Below are 19,441 nucleotides of genomic sequence, written 5' to 3' on the forward strand. Positions count from 1 at the left end.
TGGCTGCCAGCTCGACAGAAACCTCTCAGTGTCTTTTCATAACATTTTGAGTTTATTGCTCCACCACCTTTTAACCTTTTCCTTTCACTGTTTCTGATTATTTATCATTTGCAGAACATCAGAGGCTTTGCCCTGGAAATCAGACAACTGACCTCCATCATTGACAACTGTCTTCCATCATTTAATTTCAATTCAATAAATATCTGGAATTAAGGATTTAGTGATGACGATGAATCTATTGTTGATTGTTAGGAAAAAGCTATCTGGTTCACTAATGTCCTTTGGGGAAGGAAACTTCCAAACCTTACTTGATTTGGCCAACATGTGACTCCAGACCCACTGCAATCTGGTGATTCTTAACTGCCTTCTGAGCAATTAAACATGGGCAATAAATGTTGTCGAGCCAGCGATGCCCTATCCTGTGAATGAATAAAGGATATTCCCATGACCCACTTCATGCCCATAGAATGGCGGCTCTGACTGAACCTTCAGAGCAAACTATGTCGCATTCAGAAGCAGCAAATAGTCCATTGGAAACAAGAAGTGATTTTTGGAACAATCTAGATGAGTTTGAAAGGGAAGCAGTAAGGACACATATTCTGGAGAAATTTGTAAATCAACAACAAGTTTACACTATGCTTCTTGGGTTGATTGATGCAAAAGCTTTATTTTTTGGAAACCTTGCGTTCGATTCAGTAAACCTCAGAAATTGTTGATAGAAGAAACAATTTTCAAATGTTCTCCTGTGCTCCAATATAATTTAAAGTTATATAAAATATTGCCCAGTCTGAATACTCTACGAGAGTAGAGTGCAAATGATCTTTATAAAACAGACATTTTCATTGATCTGACTGAAGAATAATTTCACAGTAGATAATGAAGAGATAGAAATAATTCAATGATATATGATAACTGTGATTCCACCTGCACTGCAGTGTGCGCTAATCAAACTGTTTCCAAAATTATTATTTATTATCTGATCATGAATTCCACAACCAATCAGCTCACCAACCACTTTCAAATCTGACAGGATGCAAATCAGGACTTACAAGAGTCTAACCCCATGTACATTTTTAAAATAATTCCATGATAATTTCCAATCTAATGTAAAATTCCTCACCACAGACAAATGAGTTTCCATCCCTCCAGTTTTGCAACAAAGCGGCGACATTTCAGGCATTATGAACAGATCTGAACAAACGAAGTCCAGTTTCTCAACGTTTTTAAATCATGTATGGGACACACATTACTGCAGTATCATGAAAGTCTGAAGAAAATCAGTCTGAAATTTTTGTTGTGATCGAACACAGACCCCCTGTGAAGACACCACTGACCCTGCACTGAAATGGTTTGGTGTCTCCCTGGAAAGACACCACTGAGCCCAGTTTGGGAACCACTGACATTCATCTCCAACACCGCCTGTGGAGCAACATTACAGGTTGAAGGTTCCCGGGTTTCTGCAGCTCACAGCCTCAGGGATTATGTGATGGATCAGTGTGTCCTTTAATCCCGCAGATTGACAGCGGGGCGGAGTTATTCCCGTCAATATTCCACCCCGGACTGAAGAAGGGAAAGATCCTGTCAGTGAAAGTGTGGGTGAAAGTGTGGAGATGGGACATGGTGTCCGCCTTGTAAAATGACACCTGTCCAACCTCATAGTCCAGGAAAACCCCGATCTTCCGGGGATTCCCACTCGGGGAGAAGGGGGTCACTGAGGGGGAGGTGGAGGCAAAATAACCTTTTCCGGGAATCAGCGCCAAAATCCAGAATCCGGTCTCCTCCTCCTAGTGGATCCCCCCTTTCCTCTCCACAGACTCCCGGGCCACTCCCAGGCTCCACTCGGTCTTCACCCCCACCTCCACCTCCCAGTAATGTCTCCCTGATGTGAATCCCTCTGACCCCAGGACACTGAGCCAGGGATCAAATCTCTCCGGGGAGTCAGGGAGCGGCTGTGGTTTGTCTCCGAGCCTCACACTGATCCGGTCCTCAGACAGGATGAGCCGGGGATGCGCTGTGTTCGGGTCCAGAGTCAGAGAGGCTGGAGCTGGGGGAGAGATCAAATAACACCGTCAGTGAGAGGGAGGGAGGGAGGGAGAGGGGAACGGAGGGGAGCAGGGAGTGAGGGCCTGAGCGATGGAGGGCGATGGCTGAGGTGAGAGCAGGAAAGGGAGGGTGTGAAGGAGACAGAGAGAGTCAGGGAAAGGGCAGTGAGTCGGGGTCAGTGCAGTAAGGGATGAGAGAGGAGGAATGAGGAGTAAGGATTGGGAAGGTGGAGGACTAGGGAGAGAGACTGATGGGGAGGAGGTGTGAGGCCTCATTTAGAGGGGAGTGGGTAAGGATATGAAGTGCAAGGGAAGAGCAGATGGAGGAGAGACGGAGAGGAAGGGGAGACAAGGAATGAAAGGTTACAGAGTGTGGGATTGTGAGGAGATGTGAGATCGGGTGGAGGGATGTGGATTGAGGGAAAAGGGTGAAGAATGAGGAGGTGTGTGAGAGAGACGAGGAGAGAACAAAAGAGCAGTTTGAGAGAGAGAGGTGTGAACAACTAGGGGGTTGTCAGAGGGGGCTGAACAATGGGAGATTTGAGTGCTCTGATGAGAGTGGTGGGAAGGGCTAAACTGAGTGTCAAGGAGGAAAGATCAGGTTGGGGAGAGGAACATCATCTGAAGATCCAGGAGGAGTGAGGAGAAGAACGGGGAATTGGGGTGATGAAAAGTGTGATGGTAAGGTCAAGGGGGAGTGCACTGTGGAGGGCAAACTGAAACACATAGAATACAGGGAGGACTAGCCATTTGTATACAGAACTGGCTCAAAGGTAATAGGAAGGGGAGAGTGAGGTGATGTGAGTGGGTGAGAATTGAGCCAGTGAGGGGAGGCAGGAGCAATCAGCAGCAAGGCAATGGGGAGATTGACAGAGCGTTACAGCGGGTTTGGATTTGTAAGGAAGGTTTAGGGAAAGTGGAGGGGAGCATGGTGGAGAGTCCGGGGAAATGCGGAGAAGTTTCTACCTTCAGAATGAAGAAAAGGGCGACGTGATGGAAGACGGATGAGCGGAAGCTGAGGAAGGTTTTGGGAAAGGGTGTGGAGGTTTTGTGAAGGGAGGGGACCGTTTGTGGTTGGGTCGGGGACTGCAGGTCAAAGTACAGAATGAGAGCATGAGGGGAGGGCACACATTAGATGGGACTGAGGGACAGTGCACTGCACAGGGCAAGAGCAGAGCAAGGTTGAGGGGAGAGTGACCAGATTGGGAAGCTTGCTGGAGGGGACAGTGAGGGAGAGTGAGCTGAGAAGATTTTAGAAGTAAGCAGGGAGGACAGAATGGTTTGAGATTGTACGGGATGGGGAGATCAGGAAGGAGAGAGAAGCACTGATGGGGAGGTTCGATTGGAGAGTATGAGCAACAAGAGAGTAAGGGGTAGGTGGAGTGACAAGGAGTAAAGATTGGACAGCAAAGGAGAGGAGAGAGTGAATTTTGGCAGGAGGACAATCAAGGTGATTGAGGACTGACTGATGAACAATCGAGAGGAATGGGTGGATGTGAGGAGTGTATAGGTGAGTCGGGTCAGAGTTGGAGATGGACGCAGAAGGCCATGCTCTGTCTAGCTGAGGGACAGTATGTGGCAGGGACAACCCAAGAGGAGAATGAGTTGACGTGAAAAGGATTGGGATGGGAAGTCTCTGGAGGGGAACATGCGTGAGATGGAATCATGCGTGGAAAGGGAGGAGGAGGGAAGAGAGGGGTAGGAGAGGCTGGGGGTGGATGTGGAGAATAGGACTGAATGTGTGATCAAAGATGGAAGTGGCAGGAGGGAGCTGGCAAGAGCAGGAGGGAATGAGAGGTAGAGAAGGAGGTCCATGGAAGAGCGATGGGGAGGGAAGGTGAGGGGAGGAGGCCCTGCTTCGTGTCCAAAGGGGAGAATATAGTGAGGGATAGAGACAAAGACTTTGGAGGAAAGAGTGATGTGGTGATTAAAGAGGCTGAGTGTGGTGGAAGGCAGAGGCATGGGGTAAGGGAGAGGGGAAGGGAAGTGGAGGTGAAGGCCATGACTGGGAGGAGGAGAATCAAGCAGAGGGTAGGAGACAGTGAAAGGGCGATACGTGGGAGAAGACCAAGAGTGTGTGAGTGACTGAAGGGTTGCGGACAGTCGGGGAGTGTGTGAGTTACAGGGATTTGCACTGTGGAGGGAGAGAGATAGGAGAATGAGTTAGAATAGAAACTGAGGCGGAAATGTGAGTGAGAGGAGAGATTAAGAGCGGGTGGGTATCAGGACATGGTGGCTGGGAGAGTGATGTTTTGATGCTGGAGTCGACTGGGGGTGTAGTGTGAGGTAAGAGAGTCACAGGGGAAGTGTGAGTGATGATGGAGGGTGAAAGGGAAGTGGAGGGACAATGGCGGGGTGCGGTCAGAGAAGGTGAGTGTGAGGAACAGGAGTAAATGAAGGGGAACTCTGAGAGAACGGGGCATTATGCGAAGGGATTGTTTCACTGGAGGGAGTGAGTGAGGGTGAACCAGAAGAAGAGATGAGAGAGGGAGATAGAGGGGAGGCAAGGGAGAGTGGACAGGAGAATTCAGGATGGTGGTTGGAAGTTTGTGGAGTGAAAAACTAGGGGAGATGATAGTATGACTCAGGAGTATTGTGAGGGAAAAGGGAGTCTGCACAAGGAAGAATTGTAGAAACAAAGCATTATTTCAACAAAAATAAACTGCAGAATTGTGAGGTGAAAATATGTTCGGTTCTTTTATTTGTTCACATGATGTGGGCCGCAAGGCCTGCACTTTTTGCCCAGATGGCAGATAAGAGTCAATCACATTGCTGTGGGCCTGGAGTCACATGTAGGACAGACCGCGTCAGGATGGCAATTTCCTTCCCTGAGAGGCATCACTGAACCAGATTTCCCCACAATTAAACATGGATTCATGGTCATCATTAGAATCTTAGTTGCAGATTATTTTCTGCTGCAGCAGGATTCAAACGTAAATCCCCAGGACATTACCTGGGTCTCTGGATTACTGTCCAGCAATAATACCACGAGGCCATTGCCTGCCCAGTCTGCAGCAATTATGAGTCAGTAAGAAGTCCAGTGGGATGTTAACCTTTATCTCCAGATAAGTTGAACATAAAAGTAAAAACAAAATCCTTTAGTTATCGAGAGAAGAGGTGAATTCACTTCCTGAGTCAGAAACTGAAAGTAAAGTGAAGTTGCATTCGCTTGAGATGTTGCTCTGTAATCCGAGAGAGAAACACAAAGACAGAGAAAAGGCTGGAGATGACTTTAACCCATGGATCATGACTGTTTTTCATTAAGAAAGACAAATAACTTCTTAAGGGTTGTAACAGTTTCTGTCTCTTTTCAGGCATTGAATTCAGGACACTCACTGCCGTCTGGTTGAAAAATATTATGCTTAATTCCCCTCTAAAACTCTTGCTCCTTCCATTAAATTGATGTCCCTCGTTTATTGACCTTTCGACGAAGGGAAGAGGCACCCTCCTATTTACACAAATCATACTTCTCATAATTTTGTACAGCTTCATCAGACTCAACCCTCAAACTTCTCTGCCTCAATGAAAACAACCCCAGTCTATTGAGTGTGTCTTCAGGGGTAAAAGGCTTCAGCCAGGCAACATTTTGGTGACTCTGAGCCATTCCAGTTCAACGCTGTCTCCTGTTGGAATTTGTATGTACTTCCTTAAAAAGGTCATGTGGAGAAGCTTTAAGAAGTCTGTCCTGTCTGAGCCTTTCATACTCTGCCTGTTACTGTTCATAACGGGGAGTTTGAATTCCCCTGATATTATTACCCTATTATGTTTACGCTTTTCTGAGATTTTTTCCGATACATCAGCCCTTTATCTCTCTCAGACTGAGCTGGACCCATCACACACTCCAACAATATCATTGCCTCATTTTTGTAAAGTTCTCCCCATATGGCCTCCATTGCACCTTTAGGGGCTCTGGCCTTCAGGAATAAGTATCGAGTTCAATAAATTCATGGTCTCAATACCTTCTCCAATGTTTTTCACCCATTACCACAGCCCAAGGTCTGCCATGACATGGGCTACTTTTAGCACAGCCAACCCATTTCCACCTTCTTATGGTCCCCATTAGCAGCTTTTCAGCCTCCTTAGCCACCCCTTTGTCTGTTTAACTGTTGCTCCTCCCTCTGTTCTCTGTCCTTCTTGGTTATTTACTGCTTTCCTGTCAACAGCCCTCTTCACCATCTGTGGCACCTTGTCTGGCAACTGGACGACAAATGGTAAGTCAGCTTTCTCATCCCCTGATGCTGCCAGACCGGCTGAGTTGAAATGGCAATAATTGTTTCTCCTGTAGATTTCCAGCATCTGTAGTTTTTTAAAATTATATTTTAGGGTAAGTTGTGTTGTTGTGAATTGCCTTGGTGCATTGATAGCCAGATTAGACAGGCGACCCAGGGAAAGTGGGAATAAATATGATGATGGGGAGTTGGTAATGTAGACTGTGAGGGGGTGAGTATGAGATTATTCATAAGTGAGGTGAAAAAAATGGAGACGCAGAAGTGGGAAGTGACAGAGAGGAAAATTTGAGGGAATAGCAGAGACAGGTTGAGAGACAGTGAAGAGAAATAAGATTGGACTGTGGGGTGGTGGACAGAGAGGGGTGGAGGCAGCATGAAGCTGAGGGTGAGAGTGCGAGTGAGGGACAGTAATGGGAAGTGAAAAGAAAGGATGCAAGGGGAGAGGAGAGTGAGAGGAATGGGACAGACAGCATATGAGGACAGAGTGAGAGAGAAACACGAACAGGAGTAAAACAAAGGGTGTTGTGATTGATAGCGAACTGAAAAAGTCAACAATGCGCAGTGATTGGGAGCAAAAGTTAAGTGAGTCAGGAGTTAAATGAGAGGCAAGAGGGACCAAAGGCTAGGGTGTCTGAGGGTGAGGTTGGAGGAGCGAGTGAGTCAAGCAGCTTCTTGGCCTCGTGAGTCTGGGGGTTGGAGCTGGCAGGAGGCGGCATCAGGACCAGGGCAGGTCTTCTGTCTGTGCTGCCCCCTCCTCAGGCATTGTCATAGCTTTGCTCCATCTTCCCAATCCCCATAGGTTCACCCCATCCCTCACCAACCAGGCACATTGTGACCAACTCCATCCATTGGGAAACATCCCTCAATCCTTTTGACCAGAATTGGTGATTGTGAGGGGAGGCAGCAGGAAGGAGAGCGGATCGGAGGAAGGCAGGAGGGCATGGAAGTGTGAAAGACAGAGAGCTTGGGTATAAAGTGGAGGGAAGGTAATGGGGAAAAATAAACTAGAACAGAGAAGGGTACATTAGGATAGGGAAACGGCCGAATGAGGGTACCTGTGCAGGATGGGAGTGGCCTGGTGGGTAGGGAGGGTGCGAGAGTGACAGAGTGGAAGAAACAATGGGAATGAGGGGAATTGGCAAAGGGAGGATAATATTTCAGAAAGTGGGAGAGAGGTGGAATTGTACGAGACAGGATAGGGAGAAAGTAGCAAGTGTAGCCAGAGAATGAGGGCAAAGAGATGAGTGAAAGTGTGCGAGGGAGATCAGCTTTAGGGCAGGGGAAGAGAAACAAGGAGGAGGAGAGAAAGCAGGGGACAGGGAGAGATTGAGGAGGCGAGGGATTGGGGATGCAGAGGAAAGGAGGAGGAATCAGCTGGGACAGAGTTGAGGAGTCTGAGAGAGAGGGAGTGAGGAGAGAATGGGTGGAGAGTGTGGGTGGGAATTAGCGTTCCCTCTCAGCAGCGTGTTCATGTCATGATATTCCCTTTGGGCAGGTGGCAGGTGTAACTGTAACACAATCTGACTGTGTACAGCTGCACACTGTAATGTGTGTAAAGAAAGCTAAAATGTGAGGGATTCTGTTGGGGGAAAAGAGAACTTCTGGAACAGGGAGATCGCACTGATGGGGAGGAGAGTGAAGGAACCAGGTTGCAGGGGGAAGGAGTCACTGCGTCACACAGCAGCAGAAAGGAGGGCTGAGGGTCTGAGAGAAACAGTGCTGCCCCTCCCACCTCCACATTGAAAATCAATGAGCTCAACTTTTCACTGCCACTACATCCATGTCCAGAAATCCAGGGGCTTCAGGGCTTGGGTGTCAGGGCATTGCAATCTCTGAAGACTGAAAACAGCCCCAATATGAGCAGATCAAGTCTGTTTGAGGGACTATCATGGTCCTTTAAAAATTTACAATGTCACTATAAGCTCACCATGAATCATGGAAGGCTACAGTGCAGATAGAGGCCAGTCAGGCCATCATCTGTGGGCTCAGTGACTTTAATGAAACATGTCATTTCATCTTTTCGAGGACAACTGGCGATGGGGAACAAATCCTGGCTGAGCCAGTAACACCCATACCCCACATTCAGATCCAGTTGGTGTTGTTCAAGCTTACAATGATGGAAATGTAGATGGATTTCAGAAGCGATCACACATTAATGGTCTCTGTCAAAGAAAGTAAAGTCAGGGAACACCTCTAAATACAGAGGGATCCAGGCTGGCTATTTTGAGATGCAGTTTATTAAATCTCCGAAGAGAGTTGCGGAGCATGAAATGAGAGATCCATCGACCAAATGATCTTAGATGGAAAGCAGGAAGGAAAGTTGGATGGGCAGCAGTTACATGGGGAGAGAAGGTGGGTTCAGTGGAAAAAAACATCTCAACAAAAAGAAACTTCAACATTGGAGTCAACAATGAAGCCTAAAGACAGCTAGAACACAGCTCAGAAGAAAGCTAACATCTGTCCTGAACCCAGCATAGCTGCAGTGCAAATACAAGTGCTCCAATTTGAAAAGAGATAAAATGAAAAACTAATTAGATTTTTCAGTAATCTGTAACTCTATCAATTTATAAATACTTCTTATTTGCAGATTTCATGACACACCAAACACACAGCTTGAGTCAAATGTCAGCTTTTTGCCCCTCTGTATCTAATGGCTGAAGGATCTTGGACTGGGAGCTTTCTCCATTGTGCCTTGACAGAATTTCTCCCAAGCTTGAGTGTGATGGCCTCGTAGTATTATCGCGAGACTATTAATACAGAAGTTCAGCTAATGAGATAACAAGGTGTATAGCTGGATGAACACAGCTGGCCAAGCAGCATCAGAGGAATGGAAGGCTAATGTTCCGGGGAACCGATTTGACTCCTGCCTTGTCAGATGGTGATTTTGAATTCAGTTTAACCGTGCCACCAGTGTCAAGTATCAGCAAAACCCATCTGGTCATTCATGTTCTTCAGGGACAGAAATCTATCATCATCAACTGGTCCACCTACACATGACTCCAGATCAGTTTGAATCTCACTTACACTGTGAAATGGCTGAACAAGGTACTCAGTTGCATCAAACACTGCAAAGTCTCAACAAAGGAATGAAACCAGAAGGAAGATCTGACATTGACCAAGACACTGGAAAAGACAATGATTGAAACAGCCCTGTCAACCCTGAAAAGTCCTCCTTAATAACATCTGGGAATTCTCACAACACGGGGAGAGCTGTCTTACACGCTAGTTAAGCGACAGCCTGACATAATCATACTTATGGAACCATAGATTCCAGACAATGTCCCAGACACCACCATCACCATCCCTGGATATGTCTTTTCCCACCAGCAGCACAGGCCCAATAGAAATGACAGCGCCGTGGTGTTTACAATTGAGATGGAGTTGCCCTTTGAGTCCTCAACAATAATTCTGCCTCCCATGAAGTCTTGCGGCTTCTGTTGGTACAAAGTTGGGCAGAGTAATTGTTGAGTGAAAGGAAGGAAGCTAAATTGTGTCGTTCCTTTCAGAGAGTTGTGCTTTACCTGTCCTTAGAAATTTTTTAAAAATTGTATGGCTGTGAGCAGCAGCTGAAGTTGTCAGAGAGCATCAAAAATTGACAGAATCGAAAAAGCCTCACGGGTGACAGGCAAAACTAGAAATCTTGTTTTGATGTTGTGCCAATCAGTTGGAACTTCGCCAATTCATTTATAACTAAACGCAGTGAATTAAAGCCAATTGAACTTAAAAACTGATGGTGTTGGCAACCTGAAACCAATTATATTATAACAATGTGATTCTGTAATTACGGGTAAAGAAGACGAGATCATTTGAAAAATCGGAGACAGCCCACTGCCCTCTGAAAGAGAAACACTGCCACCTGCCAGAGTTAACACCATTCAGCTCTCAGAGAAAGCCCATTGAATTCATTACAGGCACCACGGTATGTTAAAGCAAAGCCCTCTTTGAAGAAATCGTAGAGGTAAAACATCCCTGTCAGAGGAATTAGTGGAAGAAAGGTGTTTGTGAAGAGATTGGAGATTACAGAATATTCCAGAAGACAATCTGTGCAAACTTGGAGAGATGAAGTTATAATTTATTGTTTCTTATTAATTGGGCTTACATTAGTGGGACTCGTCCTTATTTAAACAACATTCCAGTAACATTTAGACCAGTTGGGAAGTACTTAGCAGTAGAAGCAGAAATTATCAGCTTGTTAGTAAGTTTGTTAATTTGTTCATTGTTGTGTTAAATTAATAAATTGTTGCTTGTTATTTGTAAAGTGGATGTCAGAGATTTTTCTACTTTCTTTTAACCATTCCTTGAATAGATTACAAGGGGAGAGACAAGCTTCTCTGGATGTTTCATGGGTAGTTAGCAGAGGGGAACACAAGCCCTGTCAAACCAGATTGGGACTTGTGTTTTAGTTTAAGGGTCAGAGGGGTTTGGCCATTCCTCATCATAACAAGGTTAAACATGGGTAAGGAAACCTCTTTCTGGTTACCACCTAGTGTCCTCCCTCGTTTGATGAATCAACTCTTCTCCATGTTGAGCCACATTTCGGGGAAGCACTGTAGTAGCAATGGAATAAAATGTCGTCTCGGTGCGGGATTTTAATGTCCATCATCAAGAGTGGTGTGAAAGCAGTCCGACTGTTCAAGCTGGGTCATGTTTTAAAGGACATAGCTGCGAGACTGGGTCTGAGTAGGTGTTGAATGAAAAACATGTTTCAAACACATTTAGCAACTTTAGCAATTCAATTCACACCACATGACAGCAAATACTGGTCAGAAGCCCTGGATTGTGCAAAATGGCAATGTACCCTGACATCATAACAGCGATCGGACTGAAGACTTGTTATCCAGAATTTACTGCTTCCTTCACCAAGCTGCTCCAGTACGCTTTCAACACTGGCACATACCTGACAGTTTTGAGAATTCCCCATCTATGTCCTGTACATAAAAAGCAGGACAAATCCAACCCAGCCAATTAGTGCCACATTAATCAACTCTCAATCTTCAGTAAAGTGATGGAAGGTGTCGTCAACAGTGCTATCAAGCAGCGCCTGCTCAGCAATAAGCTGCTCAGTTATGCCCGACTTGGCTTCTACCAGGGCCACTCAGCTCATTCCTGTGTGGCCATGAGGTTGAATTCGTCCTTGCCTTTGAGATCATGAGCATTCCTTTCTCCAGAGAAGGAAGAAAAGGGCCCTGTACTGAAAGGTGAGGTGCCATAGAGATCAATTCTACGGCCCCAGCTGTGCAAAATATATGTTTATTATTTAGAAGAGGGAACTAAATGTAAATTTTCAATATCTACAGTTGATACAATGCGTGGGTGGGTGAGCTGTGATGAGGATTCAGAGCTGTTACCGTGTGATTTGTACAGCCTGAGTGAGTGGGGACATGCTGAGCAGGAAAATGTGGGCAATGTGAGGTTATCCACTTTGGGAGCAAATAAACAAAAGCAGATTATTATTTGAACGACTGTAAATTGAGAGAGAGGGTGTTCACTGAGACCTGGGTGTCTCTGTGCACAAGTTACTGAAAGTGTCCAGCTGCAACAGGCAGTAAAGAAGGAAAACTGCAGATTGGCCTTTACAGGGAGAGGGTTCGAGAGCAGAAATAAAAATATCCTCTTCCTACAGGATATTCCTGCTCGAGGGAATGCAGCGAAGGTGTATCCATTTCATTCTGAGGATGGCAAGGCCGATGTATGAGAAGAAATTTAATCAGCTCTCACTACGTCACTGAAGTTCGGTAGAATCAGAGGGAATTGTATCGATATTGATAAAATCCGAACTGGAACGGTGAGATCAGATGCAGGAAGGACATTTATAACGTTGGTGGAGTCCAGAATCAGGGGTCATAGTTTAAGGATAAGGGGGCAACTTTCAGGACAGGGATGAGGGAGATTTTTTGTGACCAAGACAGTGATGATGAGCTGATTGAATTCACTGCCACAGAAACTCGTTAAAGCCAAAATATGAAAAGTTTTCAAGAAGTCAGCAGATACAGCTCTGTGGCTAAAGGGATCAAGGGATATGAATCTCTCAGTCTTCAATACACAAGCAGAGCAATGACAATGTATGTGCCCCACCTGGCTGGTTTATACTACCATATGACAATATGATACATGTGTAGAATTCAGCTATTTGGCCCACTGGGTCTGCTCTGTCGTTCGAACATGGCTGATACGTGCCTCAACCCTATACTCCTGGCTTCACCCCATAACCCTTGATCTTCTTACTGATCATGAATCTTCTCCCCATAACCCTTGATCTCCTTCCTGATCAAGAATATATCTATCTCTGTCTGATATACACTCAATGAATGGGCGTCCACCACCCACTGCAATAAGGAGTTCTACACAGTCACCATCCTCTGGCTGAAGAAATTCTTTCCCATCCCAGTTCTGAAGGTTTGTCACTCACTCAAAAGCTGTGCCTTTAAATCCTCATCTCTCCTACTCGTAGAAACATCTTCTGCTTGTCCACTCGATCTAGGTCCCCCATTATTCAATCTGAAGCCTCCTCATCTGTCCATAATCCATCGAGTACAGACCTAGAGCCCTCGACTGCTCCACATATGACAAGTCCTTCATTCCTGGGATCACTTCTGTAATCCTCCTCTGGTTCCCCTCGAATGCCAGGATCTCCTTCCATTAATACAAGGCCCACTTTCAGTTTCAATATTCCTACACCTGCTGAACACTTTCAGTTAATCAATTTCCCAATTTATTTCACTGCAGGACTTCAAGAACCATGATTTAAAAGAACTAGTCTTTGTTCTATCAACATTTCCACAAGTGAGGAAATTATAAATAAAAGGTAATATTTTGACGGAGAAACAGGCTTTGAACGTGGCGAGGAAGTGGTCCTCTGCACCAGAGGGTGAAGATCCATCGAATGTTGACATTGTGGGAAGGGCAAAGAGATGGGGAGGAGGTGAGATGGCAGGATCAAGTCTTCTTTGAACTTTGTATTGAACTCAATGCCGATCGTAAATCCTGTGGCGAAAATCAACCTGGGAATAATCTATAGAACCCCAAAGAAGATAATTCAATTCAATTTACTTCAGTTTAATTCAAACAGTACTCCCACAGTGAGACACACTAGCAACCAGGAATAATACTGCTGGCTTGTAAGAAAGTTACAGCAATGATCATAAGTGAAATTAATATATATTCAGACAGTATTTATCGAATTATCGAGGGTAACCTCAAGTGATGGCTCATTGAATGTGTTCGAGAACTTTTTTTGGAGCAATATGCTGCTGAACCATCCAGGGATCAGGCTCATCTGGATTTGGTGTTGTGGAATGAGGTGGGATCAAAGAATGATCTCACAGTGTAGAGTCCTCCAGGGAAGAGTCATCGTAGTACGTTAGAAATTCAAATTCAGTTTGGGAGGGCGAGAAACTGGAATCCCACACTCACGTTCTGGAGTTAAACAAAGATAATTACTCAGGCATGAGAACAAATGCGACCATGGTAGACTCGGCAAGAAAACTAAAAGGTAGGACAGTTCATCAACAGTGGCAGATATTTGGGGGGAATGTTCAATTCCTCCAAAATAAACATCTAGTGCAGACAGAAATAAGGTTTGTATAGTTGGTTTAAAAATACACGTCTGACCAAGCTTGGAAATGGAAGATAAAGCAAAGACAAAATCTGAGGCAGATCACATTGTAAAGGCCAGTGGCAGGCTGAAAGTAGGAAACATTTAAAGATAATAAAGGGTTCCTACAAGTCATAAAAAGAGCAAAGGCACATTGTGAAAAGAAAACTAGCTTACAATGCAAAAATGAGCAGCAAAAACTTCCTGAAGCATATTAATGGGAAGAGAGCGCCTGAAGTAAGCGCTGGTTACCTGGAGAATGAGGCTGGTGAATTCATACGGAAATGGCAGTCATGAGATCAATAATTTGCCTCAGTTTGCAAATGAAGGACACAATTACCAGCCTAATAGTATCAACAAATGTACAGCTGAAAGAAAGGGAGAAACTGAAAACATAAATCATCACGTGGTTTAAAGGAATGAGCAATCTTTGGGGAGTAAAAGCAGACAAATCCCCAGGATTATTGGAGCTCGCTAAGGGATCGATGAAAATGGAGCTAATGTGGGTTAAAAGGATTTGAGATTCTCCATGAAGAAATGAAACAGTCGAACAGATTTATTATGGTTAAGGGCCCAGTCCTGTACCTGTGGATGTTTTTCAACATTCACCGATGCAGTTGGCTGTATGGCCTCCTCCTGTAAATCAGAAAGCTTCAGTCGAGGAAAACAGATCAAGATCACGATTTTCACCTTGGTTCTAATTCTATAAGAATTGAAGTGTAACAGTAGTGAAGTTCCACTGTAATTATTTTAGACCTTTGTGGGTCCACTGCTGGTCGACTGAGCTCAGATGTGATTCCCTGAACTATCAAAGGATAATCTTGCTTCGGAGGAAATTCATGGAATTTTCCATACACCGAATTCCAGGTGGACCTGTTCCAATGCAATGGATCTGCTACACGCCGTCTACAGTTTAGAGGAATTAGGAAAAAATGAAACTGAAATGCTCAGAATTTTTCCAGCAGTCCTGGGCATAAGGAATCGGCTCATTACTGCCCTGACTATCACTGGATGATTCTATAGTTTTCATTGAGACAAAACTAACAAATGAGGGATTAGCAGAATCACAGGGACACTTTTAAAATTTTGTTACTGTGTAGATACTGGGTAGATGTTTACTCTGATCGGCGTGTTTGTAAATCGGGGCCAACAGGGACTGAGGCCATGAAAGATCAAAACTTAAATCTAAAAGTCAGAGAGAAGGACATGACGTGTGAGGATCATCGGCAGAAGCAGAAGCTGTATAGTGAAACTGACAAATCGGTTCCTGCTGGGAGAGACGAACAGAATCATGCTCAGCAGTGAAGCTGTTGAGATCCACAAAGCAATTAAACGTAAGATTCATTTGTCCAACTCTTCCGCGTGTTTAAATGAAAACTTTTTTCTGCGGTTATCTGCCACTATCTCCGGACTCGTTGGAATCTTCTCAGAATCTTTCAAAGAGGTGAAACGCCTCTTTTGTGAACTGTAAACAAAAGAAGGAAACGGGGGTTTCCGAAGTGAGGACGAGGCCTCCCAGGCTGATTATCTGGAATTTCGGGTAATTTTGTTCCCTTTATCGCGGGACATTAATGACGTTTCCCCCTTCATTTGGTCGTAACAGGCGAGCAGTCTGCAGACCCACATCACACCCAAGTTCACGCAAATTCACCAGATTCTCACGGAGAAAGGGCAGCATTTTTAGGAAGTTGAACAGAATGTGAATTCTATTCAGCTAGTAAGAACTGTCGATGCTGGAGTCAGACATAACACAGAGTGGGGCTGGAGGAACACATCAGAGGAACAAGAAAGCTGAGGTTTCGGGTCGCGTCCCCTCTTCAGAAATCGGGGAGGGGGAAGGGAGCTCTGAAATAAATCGAGAGGAGGGGTGGGACTGGGGAAGGTAGGTGGGATTGGTCAGTGAGGTGGGAGGAGTGGATAGGTGGGAGAGAAGATGGACAGGTCGTGTCGGGTGAAGGAGGCGGGGATGTGGTTTCATGCATCCGATGTGACTTCGTCTGCATCTCTGAGACCAAGCGAACAGTCGGAGACTGTTTTGTCGAGTACCTGCGCTCTGTTCACGAGAGGCGACAACACCTTCCGGTCGCAAATCATTTCAACTCCCCCTCCCACCCCCTCCTTGACATGTCCACCCTAGGCCTCCTCCAGTGTTGGAACGACGCCACCGGCAAGTGAAGGGGCAGCACTTCATATTCCGCCTCGGGAGTCTCCAGCCCAAAGATCTCAATGTGGACTTTACCGACTTCAAATCCCGTACCCACCGCTTCCCCAACCTCGAGCTCATACCATGACCAACCCTCCCTCTCATTTCTGAAGAAGGGTCCCGATGTGAATTCTATTGATCATTTTGCCCAGAGTTTTCGATTCTCAAAAGAATAGGAAGACTTGCTGAGATTTTACAAGTTGCGTGATTTTCTGATGCAGTCAATCCATTAAAACTGAAACAAAAATCAGTGAGAACTTTATGTTTAAACAGAGATCCTCAGAATTCCTCCAGCATTCCTGAGCAGAAGGAATGAGTTCAGTGTTATCCTGACTGTCACTGAATGATTTTGTAGTTTTCATTGAGACACAACCAAAAGGAGGGATCAGCAAGTCAGAGGGGAGCCAATGGCCTCTGGATATTATCACTGGATTGTGAATCCAGAGAGCCAGATCACCTTCTGGTACCAAGGCTCAGTTTCTGCCACGGCAGATGGTGGAATTTGATTTCAATAAAATATTTGCAATTAAGAATCTAACAGTGACTATGAACTGATAGTTGGGGATTAGCCCATCTGGTTTGCTAATATGCTTTAGAGAAGGGACACTGCCATCCTTACCTGATTTGGCTTACATGTGACTCCAGATCTGCAGCAATGTGGTTGACTCGTAACTGCCCTCTGTGCAATTCGGGACAGACAATAAATGTAACCGAGCCAGCGGCACTCCTCATCCCTTGAATTAATAAAGACCAAAAAAATCTCATGGAATGCCATTTTTGCATAAAGTAAACAGAGAATGGAACTCAGGGCAATTCCAGGATTGGGAATGGTGCAGTCTGGGACATTGGCTGTAAGGTATGGCACAGTCAGTAAGAATGAAGCAGGGTGCTGTGACACAGCTCCGGCACAAATTTCCCAATTGTGACACAACTCTGGAGATGTTGGTGAGCAGCACTTTGAGGAACCGTCTGGAAAGTTCTGTCATCCTCCAAATAGTTCAATCATCCTCTTCTTCTAACTGATGTTTCCAGAACTGTTTGATGGAACTTGCAGGGGCAAGTGTCAGAGATAGCAAGAACTACAGATGCTGGTGTTAGAGTCAATACAGTGTGGGGCTGGAGGGATACAGCAGGTCAGGCAGCGTCAGAGGAGCAGAAGAGTCGATGTTTCGGGTCGCTACCCTTCCTCAGGACTGGTTGCAATCACATTCCTGGAGGTGTGATGTAATATATCGACCGCACCAGGCCAGGACAGCAAACTTCCTCTTGGCTTGAACAGGACGGGTTTTGAGACCATCTTTTTATTCGAGACTGAGATTGAAATTTTCGGACATTTTGTTCTAAATGTGTTTAATTAATTGAACTTAAATCCCTGTTCCCAGACTGGGATCTGGCATCAGGTTTATCGGTGGATTTATCAGTGGATTAATCAGGCCCGAATTATTGTCCAGAATATTTCCATGCACCGAGCACAACATTCCCAGTCCAGAGGAAGCGTACATCTTGCATTGTCCCTATGAAGTCGTATCAATGTGTATCCTTTCATTGTCTGAAACTCTGTTGGATGAAGGCTCCATCCACTCGATCAGCGCTTAGAGAACAATTCGCCCAGAGATCAATCTGGTGAATCTTTGTTTCACTCGCTGAGAGACAGTTCTATCTTTCCTCAGGTAAAGAGAGGAGAAATACACGGGAGGCCAACAGTGGTTTCAGTCAAGATCTTTCCAATTACTGTCGAAATTGTTTGCTTTCAATACTTCTGCTATGTAAATGTAGAAGTTAAGAGTGAACTCCGTGCACCGAGTATGAGATCGGAATCCACTTTAGCTGGCGTTCTGTGGAAGGGTCACTCTACTCTAAACATTGTGGGATCGTGTTTCAAGTGTTGAATGGAGCAAACAGTCTCATTATTGAGCCATCCGCAGTAGCGCAGTTCGAGGTGGTGATAGAATCCCGAAGGACAGTTATTACAGCAGCCTCTTTATACGTAGTACTTACACACATTATAATTCTATCACTATGGTGTTACACAGTTTTATTTATTGTCTACACAAGTTTGTGTGACATCTGTCCTGGGGAAGCAGGAGATTGTTTAAACAATTGTGAAGTTCTGGCTTGTGTCAGGTCAAGGAGGTGGGGATGAGAGGGATGTTTGGATGTGACATGAGGCCGGGCTTGGGGAGATTTTAAAACTGGTGAATTCTACATTTATGTTGGGGGGAGGGGGTGTTTGGGCAGAGGTTTTGGAATGCAAGAGATACGTTTGTGGGCATTTTTGATCACCGGAGAGGTGAAGTTGCAATCTGTGAAAAAGGAGGACATCTGGGATTTCTGGGAGTGGATTGCTCCAGTTTTGGAGGAGATGTGGCAGAGGCGGAGGAGTTGGGAGCAGGGAATCGTATTCCTGCAGGAGGGTGAGTGAGAGGTGGCGTAATCCAGGTAGCTGTGGGAACCATGTGTTTGACATTGATGTCAGTGTTGAGGTGGTTCCCAGAGATGTAGTCAGAGAGGTCCATGAAGGGGAGGGATTTATGGGAGATGGTCCGGGAGAGATTAGGGTGAAAGGTGTTAGTAAAGTTGACGAACTGTTCATGTTCTCACGGGAGCACGAGGCAGCGCTGATACAGTCATCAATGTGGCGGAGCAAGAGATGGGGGATGGTGCCAATGTGAGAGAGGAGAAGGGAGTGTTCCACATCTCCCACGAAGAGCAGACATCACACTGACACATGATTGTAGAAAGTGTAGGTGGGGTTGGGGGTGGGGTGCAGCGCAGAGGTGGTGGAGTCGGAGGGAAGTTGGGGGAGAAAGTTTTCAGAGAGCCATGACTGCCTCTGAGTTGCATCTTGTGTGCCTTAATGCCCAAAATGAAAATAAAAAAGTGTCTTGTTTGAACATCAAATGATGAGTTGGAACTGGGAAGTGGTGCAGCCCTAAGGCTGTGTGATGCGATGGTATTGGAGAGAGAGGTAGAGAGGGTGTATATGAGGACGTGTGGCACTCAGTGTGGTTCTCAGAATGCAGTGAGTGCAGCTGTCATTCAGTATCACGGAGATACCTATGATCCTAGGTGGAATCAGCACACGAAAGTTGAAATGAGTTGGAATCCGCATGTTGTGAGTCTGATCTGGAAGCAGTCACTGAGAAATGTGGCTGTGGAATCAGTTTAAGCAAATACATGTTCAAGTACCAGGAGTAAAACGAAACTCAGGGCAGCCTTAAAAACAGGTCAATGTGCCAAAATATCTGCTTTCATGTAAACCAGGCTTGTAGATAAGACTTAATCAATATTTTTAAAAATTGTCTTCATTCAATTTCATGATTTGAGTGTTTGTTTGATTACCATCAGTGAGAAACATTAACTAGAAACAACA

At 45.3% G+C, this 19,441-nt stretch overlaps 1 pseudogene; it reads right to left on the minus strand.

Moving 5' to 3' along the window:
- Positions 1-1,472: 1,472 nt before the first annotated feature.
- LOC132206240 (erythroid membrane-associated protein-like) lies at positions 1,473-11,192 on the minus strand (annotated as a pseudogene).
- Between the last annotated feature and the right edge of the window lie 8,249 nt (positions 11,193-19,441).

The sequence above is a fragment of the Stegostoma tigrinum genome, chromosome 34, assembly GCF_030684315.1.
Source record: "Stegostoma tigrinum isolate sSteTig4 chromosome 34, sSteTig4.hap1, whole genome shotgun sequence".
Taxonomy (NCBI): Eukaryota; Metazoa; Chordata; class Chondrichthyes; order Orectolobiformes; family Stegostomatidae; genus Stegostoma; species Stegostoma tigrinum.